The sequence below is a fragment of the Myodes glareolus genome, chromosome 11 (assembly GCF_982192425.1).
Source record: "Myodes glareolus chromosome 11, mMyoGla1.1, whole genome shotgun sequence".
Classification (NCBI taxonomy): Eukaryota; Metazoa; Chordata; class Mammalia; order Rodentia; family Cricetidae; genus Myodes; species Myodes glareolus.
This window is the reverse complement of record NC_142036.1, coordinates 53,708,540-53,723,014: the sequence shown is the minus strand read 5'-3', so window position 1 is coordinate 53,723,014 and position 14,475 is coordinate 53,708,540.

Sequence of the window (14,475 nt, the reverse complement as noted above, 5' to 3'; positions counted from 1 at the left end):
CGTATGGAGAAAATGTCACAACCTTAACAAATGTGAAACCTTTTCCGTGTCTACTACCCCTGCATTCCAGTTTGCTTGGCCAAAGACTGGAGATTCTAGAAGAGCCTCTGTGTTGTTATTTTGACTAAATCTCAGTCGTTCGATTTCACCATTAAAGACCCAGGAGTCAGATGTTGGGGTACAAGCCTGATAGCTCAGAGAGGCAGAGGAAGCTCCAGCTGACCTTCCTCCTCCATTGACACCCAAGAAAGAGTGCTTTCTCCTATGCTATCTCAAACAAAACTCTTCAAACTGAATGTCCCTCCCTTCTACTTCCTGTGAGCCTCTCTACCCATCCTCCAGACTCTCTCTTAACACTCTATGGCTTTTTTCCTGTCAACTGGTTGCTTGCTCGGTCTTTTAACCTGTGATTGATTTTATTTAATCCTGTTTACAATTGGGTTAAAGGTGTGCACTAGGGCTGAGCCACACCACAGCTAAAAACAGGTTTTTCTAGTAAATAATGCCATGTCGGGGTTCACAGTGTGATCAAATATCCTGTAACGCCTCTGTGTAGGGTTTAGGGTCAACTTAACAATTGTATATTTTCAGGATGATAATAGTACATACTAAATTATTTCTGAGAAATGACTTCCAAGACTAAAACTAGTCACAATTTTAGGTAGTTTTAGCAAATCAGGTGAAGTGTGTTCAGTGACTGTTGAAGTTAAGACAGTGAGGGACTACGCTGTTGGCTACTTGTAACCTGTGTATCTGTTTTTGAATTTGTTGCTTGGTTGTTGGTGGGTTTTGTTCTGTTTTGTTTTCTGTTTTTAGCATGGAATTGAACCTACAACTTTTCACATGGTAGACAAGCATTCTGTCGAGAAGCCACATCCCAACAATAATTCCTGTATTTTAAAAAGTATGCTTAACTCAGATATATGTCTCAAAGTTTCTTGAAGGAGTTAGAGCAGCACACACCAACGAGTATGTGGGCAACACAATTTGGACTTGGTGTATTTTTTGCGGGGGAAGGACAAGGGTAAGAGGGTGGATCTGGGAGGAAGGGGAAGCAAGTATGATTGGGGTGCATTGAATGAAATTCCCAAATAATTAATAAAAGTATTTTGTTGGGAGAAAACTTATTTTTAAAAAAAATAGATAAAAATTTTAAGAAGGAGTTAGGTCAAACAGTCACACACACTTCAACATGGAACAGCTTGTTTCAGAAGTGGACAACAGGATCCACTGGCTGAGAGGTGACACATGTTAGGAGTGCTGTGGAGAGAAAGTATTATGGGCCATGATCATACTCTATAGGAGAGAGGTTCTAGAAGAACGAGGAAGAACGAGCAATAGGTGCAGCTAGGCAAGGGAGAGGGAAGGCAATGTGTGCTGTGTGTTTCCCTCTCTACTTCTATTTCAGCCCAGCATCACCCAAGCCGCAGACCCTCTTTAATGCCCTCTTAGAGAAACGTGCAACGGCGGAGCCGCTCTCCCTGGTGCAGTAAGGTAGAGGTCACACAAGAAGACAGTCCAGTGCCCACGTCTCCAAAATCATTGTGTATTGTGCTGATTTCTCTAGGTAACCCCCAGATTGATCTCAGCCTACCTCTTCCTTTTAGATAATGTGTGGAAGCTCCTAAATGTGATATGGAAAATATGCTCCTTTTTTTTTTTTTTTTTTGCTGCAGTGAAACAATATTTAGGCTGGCACTATAAAGGCACCCAAGAGACACCCCACTCCCAGTAACACCACACAGCACTTTTGTAACAAACACACCAGGCTCTTCTGTCATTGGAGAGTGGCCACTAAGATTCCATCTGACACCCAAAGGGGTGAGATGTAAAAGGTTCTCATGACCTCAGAAGGAAAGGAAGGAGGAGACCAACGAACCACCTTCCATCAATTACAGATTTTTTCTTAATTTACACACGTAAGCAAAACAAAGTTTCTTTCACTAATAACATGTTCAGGGACCTTTTTTGAAGTAGGGAGTCAATATTCCGTTTCTATGAGATAGATAACCATTTTTACTGGTGACTATTAGTTCATTATATGGATATGCCTTAACTTACCCACCTGCTCATCAGATGATACAGACCCAGGCTCCTTCTCGTTTTTGAGTTATTACAAATAAGGCTTCTAAGAATACTTGTGTACACATTTTTGCGCTATTTTCATTCATCTTTTGTTGTAAAACAGACTTTTGAGAAAGAATGTGAAATAGGAGATCTATAACCTGAATTTTCCATGCTCTGGAGAGAATAAAAGGATTCTGAAGATATTCTGTGCTTGAGAGCAGTCAGAGTGCACCTGACAGAGGTAAATGGCCTTTGACCGATTCTTTGCTCTTTATGACGTATGTGTTCATATACATCTTACTAATTATTTACACACAGGCTTTCTAGTTCCAGTTTGGTGAAAAATGCATAGTTTCTCACACTGGTTTTACTTTTTCCCTTCTTTGATGACTTGTGAATTAGGTTTTCTATGAGTCCCTTGGTAACTTTTTTTTCTCTTTTTAGTTAGACGGAGATTTAACTCACTAAAACCAACACTTTAGTATATAATTCAGTGAGTTTTCTAATTTTACAGCCATCATGACAAGGAACTCAGAACATGTCATCAGGCCATCTACACGTTCCATGTGCATTAGCAGTCCTTCCCCCCCCCAACTCCAGGATCAATCCCAGGAAGCTGTCAGTTATGTTCTCTGTTCCGTAGATTTACTTATTCTGAGAATCTCATATAAATGGAATCAGACAACATGTGGAATTTTGCATCTGATTTTTTTCTACTTTTCATAGCATTTTCAGTGTTTGCTTATGTTGTGCCATGTCCACACTTTGCTCCCTTTTTATTGATGAGTACAATCCTCAGTGTGACTATTCCTCTATTTTCTCAACCACTGCTCAGAAAACTTAGATTATTTCCACTTTGGAGCATGACGAATAGTATTTCTTTTTTTAATTTTTTATGATTTATTTATCTTTATTTTATGTGCATTGGTGTCAGATCACCTGGAACTGGATTTTCAGACAGTTGTGAGCTGCCATGTGGGGGCTGGGAATTGAACCCGGGTCCTCTGGAAGAGCAGTCAGTGCTCTTAACCGCTGAGCCATTTCTCCAGCCCCGAATAATATTTCTTTAAAGAGGTTTGTGTACAAAGGTTTGTCTACATATTTTAATTTCCTTTGGATGCAGAATAGTGATTAGAATGGTTGAGACAGAAAGTGACTCTGTATTTAATCTTATGGGAAAACTGCCAGACTATTTTCTGACCCAACAGCACCATTTATAAAACCAGTGCTGGAGGCCACTCTGGCCAGGGAGGTAGTAAGGCTATGCAGATCTCCACCTCTCCCTCCACTGCCCCAAACCCAGTCCCGCAATCTCACCCTCACCCCTGTGACAGACCACAACTTTGGCCTCCCATTCCTCCTGTCCCCACCTCCTGCAGATCACACAGATCTTCTCCTCCAACCTTTCTCCCCACTCATCCTGTCAGCCCAGCCCCCAGCAGTAGGGCCTTTATCTGGGAGTCCATCAGCCAAGCCTGCCAGCCAAGCAAGTCGGCCAGCAGACCAGGTAGGCAAGCTGCAGATCTGCATTCTCCCCACTCTTCTCCAAACCCAAAGTCTCCCTCTCATCCCTAGCTCTGTAGCAGACTACCTGCCATGGCCTTTCCTCATCTCTGCTCCATTCCCAGGGGACTGAACAGATCGTGGCGGAACATTCTGCTTTGCTCCTTCTTATAGACCCCCTCAGAGCCCCTTCCTAGCCCATTTGCATCCCTAAAAGTCATCGCCCAATACCTAGAAACACATTTTACCTGGAACCCCCGATTGCCACACTTATCAAGATCCCCAAAGAATTTCCAACCAGGCAACACACAGCCACTACACTCTCCTCAGCATCAGGAAGAGCAATAGAAAGCAAAGAACAAAACAACTGCCCAACAAAGACAGGGCCAGATAGCAGCACCTAGAATTACAATCTTCCCAAACCCTGATGCCTAGATGCCAGTGTGAAAATCCAATCAATAACAGGCAGGACAATATGTCTGCACTAGAGTCCAGCAATCCTACCACAGTGGGCCCTGGGTATTGGACCATAGCTGAAGCACAGGAAAAAGACCTTAAGGAGCCTTTGTGAATATGATAGAGGTCCTTAAAGAGGAAATGAATAAATTCCTTAAAGGAGTCGATGAAAACACAAACAAACAGGAAAAAAGGAAATGAAGAAAACAGTTCAAGACCTGAACGTGGAAATAGAATCATAGCAATCCAAATTAAGGGAAATCTGGAAATGATGATTTTAGGAATTCAAATAGGAACCTCAGAGGCAAGCCTTACCAACAAATATAAGAGATGAAAGGGAGACTCTTAGGCCTTGAAGGCATGGTAGAAGACGTAGATATCTTTGTCATAGAAAATGTTAAATTTTTAAAAAGTCTTGGCACAAAGCATGCAAGAAATCTGGGACACTGTGGAAAGACCAAATTTAAGAATAATTAGAATAGAAGAAGGAGAAGAAACTGGGACAAAGGCATTGAAAATATTTTTAACAAAATCATAGAAGAAAATTTCCCAAATCGAAAGCATGAGATGTCAAAGCACAAGAAGCAGACAGAACACCAAATAGACTGGACCAGAAAAGACATTTTCTTATGCACACAATAACCATACAGAACAGACTAAGATTATGAAAACCTTCAATAAAAAAGACAAAGTAACATACAAAGGCAGACCTATTACAACACCTAACTTCTCAGTGGAGACTTTAAAAGTCAGAAGGGCTTGGACAAATCTTCTGTAAACTTTAGAAGACCACAGATGCCAGCCCAGACTACTAAACCCAGCAACACTTTCAATCACAATAGACAGAGAAAATAAAATATTCCATGATAAACCAAATTTTAGCAATATCTATCTACAGACCCGGCCCTACAGAGGGCTCTAGAGGGAAAACTCCAACCGAAAAAGGTTAGCCACACCCCAGAAAACACAAGGAATAAGATGGGAAACACACACACACACACATCTACAACAAAAAAAGCAGTAATCAAACAGTGCTCAATGATATCTCTCAATATCAAGGGTCTCAATAAAAAGACACAGACTAACACAACATATTTGAAAACAGAATCCATTTTTCTGTTGCATACAAGAAACATACCTTAGCATCAGTGAGAGACATCACCTCTGGGTAAAAAGATGAAAAAAGGTATTCCAAGCAAATGAACCTAAGAAGCAAACTAGTGCAGCCACTTCAATATCTGATAAAACAGACTCCAAATCAAATCAGAAGAGATAGACAAAGGTACTACATATTCATCAAAGAAAAAAGTCCACCATTTATACATCAAACTCAGCTTAAGTCACATATTGACCCTCATACACTGACAGTGGGAGACTTCAATACCCCACTCTCACCAATAGACAGATCATTCAGACAAAAGCTAAACAGAAAAACGCTGGAGCTAACAGACATTGTAACCCAATGGACCTAACAGATATCTACAGAACATTTCTTTCAAACACTCAGCATGTCTTCTTCTCAGCACTTCACAGAATGCTCTCCAAAACTGACCATATACTTGGAAACAAAGCAAGTTTCAACAGATGCCAAGAAAGTTGAAATAACACCCTGCATCCTTTCTAGTGACCACAGATGAAAACTGGGTATCAACAGCAACAGAAAGCTTACAAACTCATGGATGCTGGCAGCTCACTACTGAATGAAAAATGGGTCAAGACAAGAAGGAAATTAAAAACTTTCCATCATTGAATAAAAGTAAAAACACAACATACCCAAACTTATGGGACACAAGGAAGGTGGTTCTAAGAGACACCATCATAGCACTAAGTGCCTACATTTAAAAAGAATGAGGAGGGAAAAAAAGAGGGAAAAGGTAGAAAGAGCTCATACCATTAACTTAACAACACACTTGAAAGTTCTAGAACAAAATGAAAAAAATAACACCAAAAATTAGACAACAAGAAATAATCAGACTCTGGGCTGAAATTAATAAAACATAAACAAAGAGAATAATCTGAAGAATCAATGAAACAAGGAGTTGGTTCTTTGAAGAAAGTCATTAAGATTAACAAACCCTTATCCAAATTAATGGAAAGTCAGAAAGAATATTCAGATTAACAGAATTAGAAACAAAAAGAAGAAAATAAAAGGCACAGAGGAAATACAGAGAAAATAAGGACATACCTTGAAAACCTGTACTCCATCAATTTGAAAATCTAAAAGAAATGGATAATTTTCTCAATACATACCACTTTCAAAGTTAAATCAAGATTGGATATTAAATGTAACCCTTAGCGAAATAGAAACAATTATTAAGGAGTCTCACAACTCCTCCCCTCAAAAAGACCAAACAAACAAAAAACAAAAAACCTGCAAGGCCAGATGGCTTAAGTACACAAAATTCTGCCAAACTTTCAAAGAAGAATTAATATCAACATTTATCAAATTATTGCACAAAATAGAAGCAGAAGGACTTCTTTGATCAGTTCATTTCAGGAGGCCACAGTTATCCTGATACTCAAACCATAGAAAGACCCAACAAAGAAAGAGAATTCCAGACCAATTTCCCTTCTTAACATAGATGCAAAATTTCTCAATAATAAAATTCTCCCAAACCAAATCCAAGAACCCATCAAGAATATCATCCACTATGATCAAGCAGGCTCGATCATCCCAGAGATAAAAAGGATAGTTCAATATCTGTAAATTGATACATGTAATCCACCATATAAAGAAGCAAAGGAAAAATCATCTTGATTGTCAGCTTCATGGTATTGAGAATTATCAGGGAAACAGATCTCTAGGCACAACTATGGCTGATGCATTTCCTGTGCTAGGATCTTGAACTGTGTAAGAAGGAGGAGGAAGGCTGGGCACGCATTCATCTCCCTCTGCCTCCCACTCTGGACACAGTGTGACCCCCTGCCCTGCTGTCACACCTTCCCTTCCATGACGGACAGTAACCCCTAGAACTATAAGTAGGAGCAAATATTCCTGTCTTGACTTGCTTACTTCAGATGTCACAGGGACGAGACCAACAATGAACACAGGACTGTGTTATATTGTGATGCTGACTTGCCTCTCCCTGGCAGCTGATGTTCAGCGTCTTTTCATGTGTTCATTAGCCATTTGTATATTTTCTTTGGCAAAATGTCTGTGCAGATTCTCTGCCCATTCTTAAACCATTTGGTCTTTTTTATTGTTGAATTATAAGAAATTGTATATATTTTTATGTAAGTCTCTTGTACATTTTTAATGTAAGTCTCATGATTTGCCATTTTGTTTCCTATTTTCTAGATTTTTAAAACTTTCTCAATGGTGTTCTTTGTAGCACAAAAGTGGTTACTGTTTTTGAGATAAATGTTTAATTTCCTGTTCTCTTTTGCTTAAATGGTTTGGCGCCATATCTAAGCAATTGTTGCATAATTCTAGGCCACAAAGATATGCACTTACATTTCTTTATAATATTTTCACAATTTAAGATCTCACACTTAGGTATTTTACCCAATTTTAGTCTATTTGCATATGTGATGTGCAGAATTTTTCTTTCTTGTCTTATGATTGCCTTTGAGTTCTGTGCTTACTTTTTTAATTGGGTATTTTCCTTTATATATTTCAAAATCTTCTTTGGGTTATATTTCCATCATTTTCATATCTTATTGCCCAAGGTGGGTGAGAAAAACCAAAGTTCTGAAAAATTCAAAGGCTCCTTCAAAGTCTCTTGCCTGAGGCAGGTGTTACCAAGGGCTAAGTCATCTACCTGACTCTATGCTTTATGATACCCAATGTAAGTCTTGAAATCATAGAATTAATTTTCTGTAAAATACCATTGACAGTAGCATAGCTCAATAAAGATGAGTGTTAGCTACAAATGTCTTCCAGGATCGGTAATAATAAACTCTATCCAAAGAATTCAGCAACTAGTGCAATAGATTACCCTGAAGACCAAGGAGAGGAAAGACTGGTATGGAGGTCAGAACCCTGGACAGCTCATAGTGCCCAGAGGACGCCTTTCCTTCTATCTTCAAACTGTGATTACTGGAGCCATAGATGACTGGTTAAAACCTTGGACATCATGGGGTTAATATCAATGAAAAGAATGCCTGTGTTTTTTCTTTCAAATGAACCCAACCTCCCCTGGGAAAGTATAGCATACTATCTTCCAAGAGCCTGTATTCTTTATTCTTTATAGGGCTTGCTTTTCAGACATGACAAGTATGTTAGGAAATCCTGTGTTCCTGGAGCGTTTTGGAAGCAGGTTAATTTAAAGAGGAATGTCATCCTTTCTCCTCTTTCCATCCAAATTTAGCCAGTAGGCACAGCTGGACCATACACCAGGGACTGAAATGATGCCTAAGTGGAAGCCTAAAAACACAGTGTCAATGGGAGTTGGTGAGCATATTGATATAAGGCTCGGAGCTAGGCTGTATTTATAATTTCATATGCCTCATAATAAAAATGAAATGTATTAAAGTTGATGACTGGTCTAAGAGGGCACATGGGACCACACAAAAATCTGTGAACTGCATACGTCATAAACTTCAATAAGAAGCTGTCTGTCATGCTGGTTGGTTAGTTTGTTTTGTTGTTGCTTCTATTTTGTTTCTTTTATCCTGTTTATTATAGTGATAGAAACCAAACTAGGACAAACATCTATCTTGGAGTGGCCCTATTAGGTTATAGATAAAAGTCAGTGACAGTTCTCTCAAAGTCTTAGATTTTAATACTATCTACAATAATAGCAATCTGTTAAAGATTGTTTGTAATGTAGACCTCTTAGGACTAATATGATGGTCACACAAGATGAGTCATAGGGATGCTTGAATTGAGGTACTAACTCTGAATTTAGACACTAGCTATCTTTGTGCCTCAATGCCTCATTTCAAAATCAGAATAATATATTCTTTACAGGACTGTTGTGAGGACTGAATTAGGTAAAAAGACAAAGTCTATGATCTAGTGTCTAACATTAGTATTTAGCAAATGTTGTAGAATATTAGTTTAATGATGCAAAGATGTGTTGCATTCTTTTATGTTGCATTTGTTTAACTCTTTGAAACTGTGTTATTTTGCCTGTCTAAAACACCTGATTGGTCTAATAAGGAGATGAATGGCCAATAGGCAGTAGAGAGAAAGAAGTGTAGCATGCAGACAGAATGAATAGGAGAAATCTAGAGAGAGAGTGAGGAGTGAGAAAAGGAGGAGAGAAGGACCCCAGAGACCAGTCACCCAGCCACACAGCCTGCCATGGAGTAAGAAGAAAAGTGAGATTTATAAAATAAAGGGAGATAAAAAGCCCAGAGGAAAAGTGTACTTAAAGGGAAGCAGGATAATTTTGGCGAAGTTAGAAAATCTGGAAACAAGCCAAGCTATGGCCTGGCATTCATAGGTAAGAATAAGTCTCTGTGTATTTATTTGGGAGCTGGATGGTGGGCTCCCAAAGTGTAAAAAAAATATGTATATTTTGATGTACCAATTTGAGACTTGAATTAGCATATAGGACCTGAAAAGGCTGAAAAGAGAAGAAAGGAAAAAGAGAGAGAAGAAGAAAGGAAAAGGGAAAAAACATGGCTCCTATTGTAGGCACTACTGTTCAACCGGGAGCCCTAAATGGAAACATCAGGCTAGGAAAAAAAATGCTTGTGTCAATGCACCGCCATCTTTCTACAGCTAGGAAGGTTGGATGCAGTTCTAGGTCATTTACCTCCCACAGAACTGAGAGCTTAGGCTTTGCTCTCAAAGACCTGAAAAGTGGGTATATTCAGCCACCGAAGCCACAGTGGAGGTCCTAGTCATGCCACTGAGCAGTTTATAGGCTTGTGTGGTCAAAAAAGACTAGAGATACACAGTAAGAGAGGTCCAGTGGGGAAAGTCCTCCACACAGGTGCCAGCATGTTTAAAAATGTGCATAGGCTTAAGGAAGAGAAAAGATATAGACAGTCATAGAAAGAATCGTTTAAAGATAGCAAAGTCTTCAAAGAGAGAGTAAAAGTCATATAAAAGGAAAAACACATTGTGATGGAAAATACCCAGGGAGTCTGGATCCTGTAAAGTATTGTTGATTTTGAATTTTGATTGCTGTTAAGCAAGCAACAGTTACTAAGAGACACGAGACTGTGAACAGGACTGCTAAATTAAACCAACCTAGATACTTTGGGCTATCTTAACTTTAAAAAAGAAGTAAACAATGTGTTTACAAAATGGAAGTCAAAAATGCTTTGGGGAAGAGATTTTGTTTCTGCAACAGTGGCTAGCCAGAAGTCCTAGGGAAAAAATGGAAAGGGAGACTAGAGAATCTCTGAAAGCTTACAGACTGGGTAGCCACTGTTCACACTGGTGAATGACAAAGAAAGAGATCCTACCTCCAAAGGGGTGAAAGGTGAGGGCTTACCCCTTGGCCTCGGTTTATCTACTGTGGCATATGGACAGCCACACTCACACATATGAATACATACTCACACATACACACATCATACACACACATCACAAGTTTGCACACACGTATCTAAATATGTACAGGCATACATACACATGCTTACACACACAAAATTTAAGTATATGCTTATCTAAGTTCAAATTGGCAATTCCAACTATTATTAATGGAAAGCATTTCATTCAGTTGTAGAAAGCTGATCCACCATGAGCTACATCATCTTAGAAGTGAATGCAGCTGAGTAGGACAGACAGACAAAGATGGACAGCTGTAAAATTCCATGAGGGACTCTGACATGAGCAAAAATGAAAAATGATTGCAAGCTAAACAAATGCCAAACTAATCAATGCACATGGACCCACAGAGTGAATGCCCTGAGTGGCTTACAACTTGCTAAGAACATAGCATTAGGGAGAGGAGCAGGTCCTGATGTAAAGAGCATTGCTATGTAAGAATACTGCGTACATTGATGCATGTCTTACATTGACCTGCCTTTTGAATTAGCTGCTTCTTTCACTGCTGACAAAACACCCAACAAGAAGCAACTCCAGGAAGAAAGGGTTTGCTCTGGCTTACGGTTGAAGAGGAATGCTTTCCGTTGTGGCTTGGAAGGCACAAGGCTGGCTGGTCACATTGTACCTGTGGTCTGGAAATGAAGGAAATGGAAGGGTGGGGGGAACATAAAATAGCATGCCCAGTGATCCACTTCTTCCATAGAAGTCCAGCCTCCTGAAGGTCTCACAACTTTCCAGAGCAGTGCCACTGGCTGGAGCTGAGTGTTCAAACCCAAGAGCTTATAGGGAGCCCACCACATGCATCCTGGGGATTCAAACTTGGGTTCAAATGGCACTTTTTGTCTCACTAATTCTAACACGCATAATTTACAGAGGTGGCTGGTATATAGCAGAGACTTAATATATGAAAACTGAATTAATGAATGAAGTATGAGGAGGCCCCTCCCCTCCAGCCAGAAGAAGATACTTTAGACTAAGCTGTCAATCAGAATCCTCAGCCTACCTCCTTCAAAGGGTATTCTGAAACATCAAGGTCAGGGTTGCCCCAGAAACCTCTGAGTTTTGTGACATCCTTGGTCCTGGTTAGAACCGTATTTTTTTCTCCTAAAAAGTGGCTCAGATGCAGCTTTCTGTCCTTCTCCATCCTGGTTTCTTTCTCAAATGTGGTGTCATTGCTTATTTCGTGATCATGCCCTGCTCCCATTCAGCCTCCTGTGCCTGTAAGCCTTCCTCACACTTTGTAGATAGCTAAGCCACTTTTGAACCACATTCTGGCTCCTCTCTCTTTTTATGTCCATCTCCATGAGCCAGGATCTCTTACACAGTGGTAGTGTCCACAGTCTCTGGGATAGGTCTCACTGATCCATGTTGTCAGTCAGGCATGCTGGGCACCAAAAGGCAGTGTTACTCAGTATCCCTTGTATCTGTAATTTAAAAAAAAATTAACAAAAGCAACTTAAAAGATAAAGATTTCTTCCAGTCGACAGTCTGTGGGTACAGTCCATAATGGCAGAGAAATCCAGAGACATCAGGAGTTTGAAGCAGCTGGTCATACGACATGCACATCAGGAAGCAGAGAAGGATGGATGGTCACTGTTGCTCAGCTCCTTTTCTCCACTTAGAGAAATCCAGGATCCCAGCCAGGGAATGCAGATGCCAGAAGTGGGCAGACCTTCTCATCTCAATTAATGCAATCAAGATCACCCCCTCCTACAGACAGGCCCAGAGGTGAATCTAGGTGAATCTAGATTTGTCAGGTTGACAATTAACACTAACCATCTTCAGTCATGACACTCTCACAGATTAGAAGCAGGAAGTTGCAGATAGCTGGATCTGTCCAGGTAAGATGAACTCATCCACTGTAACACCCACAGAACCCAAGCACTGGAAGCCTTGATGGTTAGTTTCTAGACAGCGTCTAGGAAACCTGCAAGCTTTTCTAGAGGAACAAATGTCAAATGTGCGGCAGACTATAAACTCTGAGAAATATAGTGTGGAATAAATCGTAGGATACATGCTGCCCTCAGGAAGACAGAATTCTTTTAAAGGTAGTATTTATCGCACTAGCTAGTTTTAAAGATGACCACAGTGCTTCTCATGTTGGTGAGGCAGCCTCATTTGCTGCAGTCTTTGACCTGCAGAGATGTTGTTCACACAGAACAGGGTGGGCATGGAATATTGTTTTCCCTTGGGCAAACACTGAGTGAAACAAGAAGAAAGAGAAGTGATTCCAAGTCACCTGCTCAAGCTCATAATTGCCCTCGCTTCTTGGGTTGTCACAGCTTTATGGGGTGACAGATTCAGGTAACTTCAAACTAGTCTTATATTAGAGTAGGTTCCCCATTACTCATACTCATCCATCTCCCGGGACCTCAACATCAACCAAGATTAGGGTTTTTTTACTACTCCTTTCCAATTGGGACCACTAAATGACAGAGACCAAACCCCAACTTATGAAGAAAATTGGATTTCTAACTCATCCCACAGCAAGTGTCCTGTAGTGCTTGCTTGGGGCACATCTGGATGGAGGTGTGTAATGTGCTTGTCTGGGGGCACATCTGGATGGAGGTACTCAATGTGCTTGCCTGGGGGACATCTGGATGGAGATGTTCAATGTGCTTGTCTGGGGGCACATCTGGATGGAGATGTTCAATGTGCTTGTCTGGGGGCACATCTGGATGAAGGTGTTCAGTGTGCTTGCCTGGGGCACATCTGGATGGAGGTGTTCAATGTGCTTGCCTGGGGGCACAGCTGGATGGAGGTGTGCAATGTGCTTGCCTGGAGCACATCTGAATGGAGGTGTTCAATGTGCTTGCCTGGGGCACATCTGGATGGAGATGTTCAATGTGCTTGTCTGGGGGCACAGCTGGATGGAGGTGTTTAGTGGGGTTTGGGATTCACTCTGTCTTCAGACACAGCTACACTAAGGCAATTGCCATTGGCTGCTCACAACATCCGTCCCACTGACTCGGTCCAGCTTGGAACCACCTTCACGTGGGTCAGAGTGACCAGCTTGCTCTCGCTCACCTGGAACTTGTTCAGCTTCTAAACAGAGTGCCAAGTGCTAGGGAATCCCCTACCCAAGCCCCTGGTCCCAGAGAAGACAAGGAAGCTGGTCGCCTCCGGTGAGATAAACAGCAGAAAAACAACAGACAAAACAAACAAACAAACAACATTTCTGCCATAAGATGGAGAGGTAAGAAGGAGCTGAAGGAGGGGGGTGCACACGACATTAATGAAGTCCCCATCCCACAGTGCAGATTGTGTTTTAAGGCTAAGCCTGTATTACCAAAACCCACGCCATCGCTTTTGAGTGTTTCAGTCTCATTGAGTTCAACCAGAGAGCCTGGGTTTCTCCACAGGACCTTCTACAGACCTTAGCCCGATTCCTCTCTGTCATCTGCCACCTCACTGTTTGGCTTTCATGCCCATGTTCACCCTGGGTTCTGCCTTTTTTGTCTCCTAATCCTTTGTTTGCTCCAGGCTTCCAGGCCTCTGATTTCACTGCTTCATCGAGCTTGGATCCGGCCTGCAGTTTCCTCACGCAGGTCTCCAGAGCAGCCTCCTAAAGCAGACGTGAGACCCCGCTCACGCAGCTCACCACTGCCCCCACCTGTTCCCAGGTGGAATTAACTAGCCTTCAATATTGGAGCAGAATGTGGGAAGACCTAGTCATCACTATTAGTATACTCACACACAGAGGGGCGGCTCAGAGTAGTGAAGTAATTTCCCCAGATTTACAAAATCAGTCAATTCTCAAATTGAACAGAACTCAAAATGGCGAGCTCTCCCTACTAAACGTCGCTGATTCTATCAACTAATAGTGTTTTGGGGTCACAGTAAACTTCCAACTGAAAAGTTCCAAAGATTCCCTTTGTTACTAGCACTTAGTAAGATCAAACACACACAAAGGTTCTTTTCAGAATTTTAAAAAATTAGTCTCTACTTAAACAAAGGAACATGTGTTAAGGGCATTTTTATAGTTATTGAATTTTTGCCTG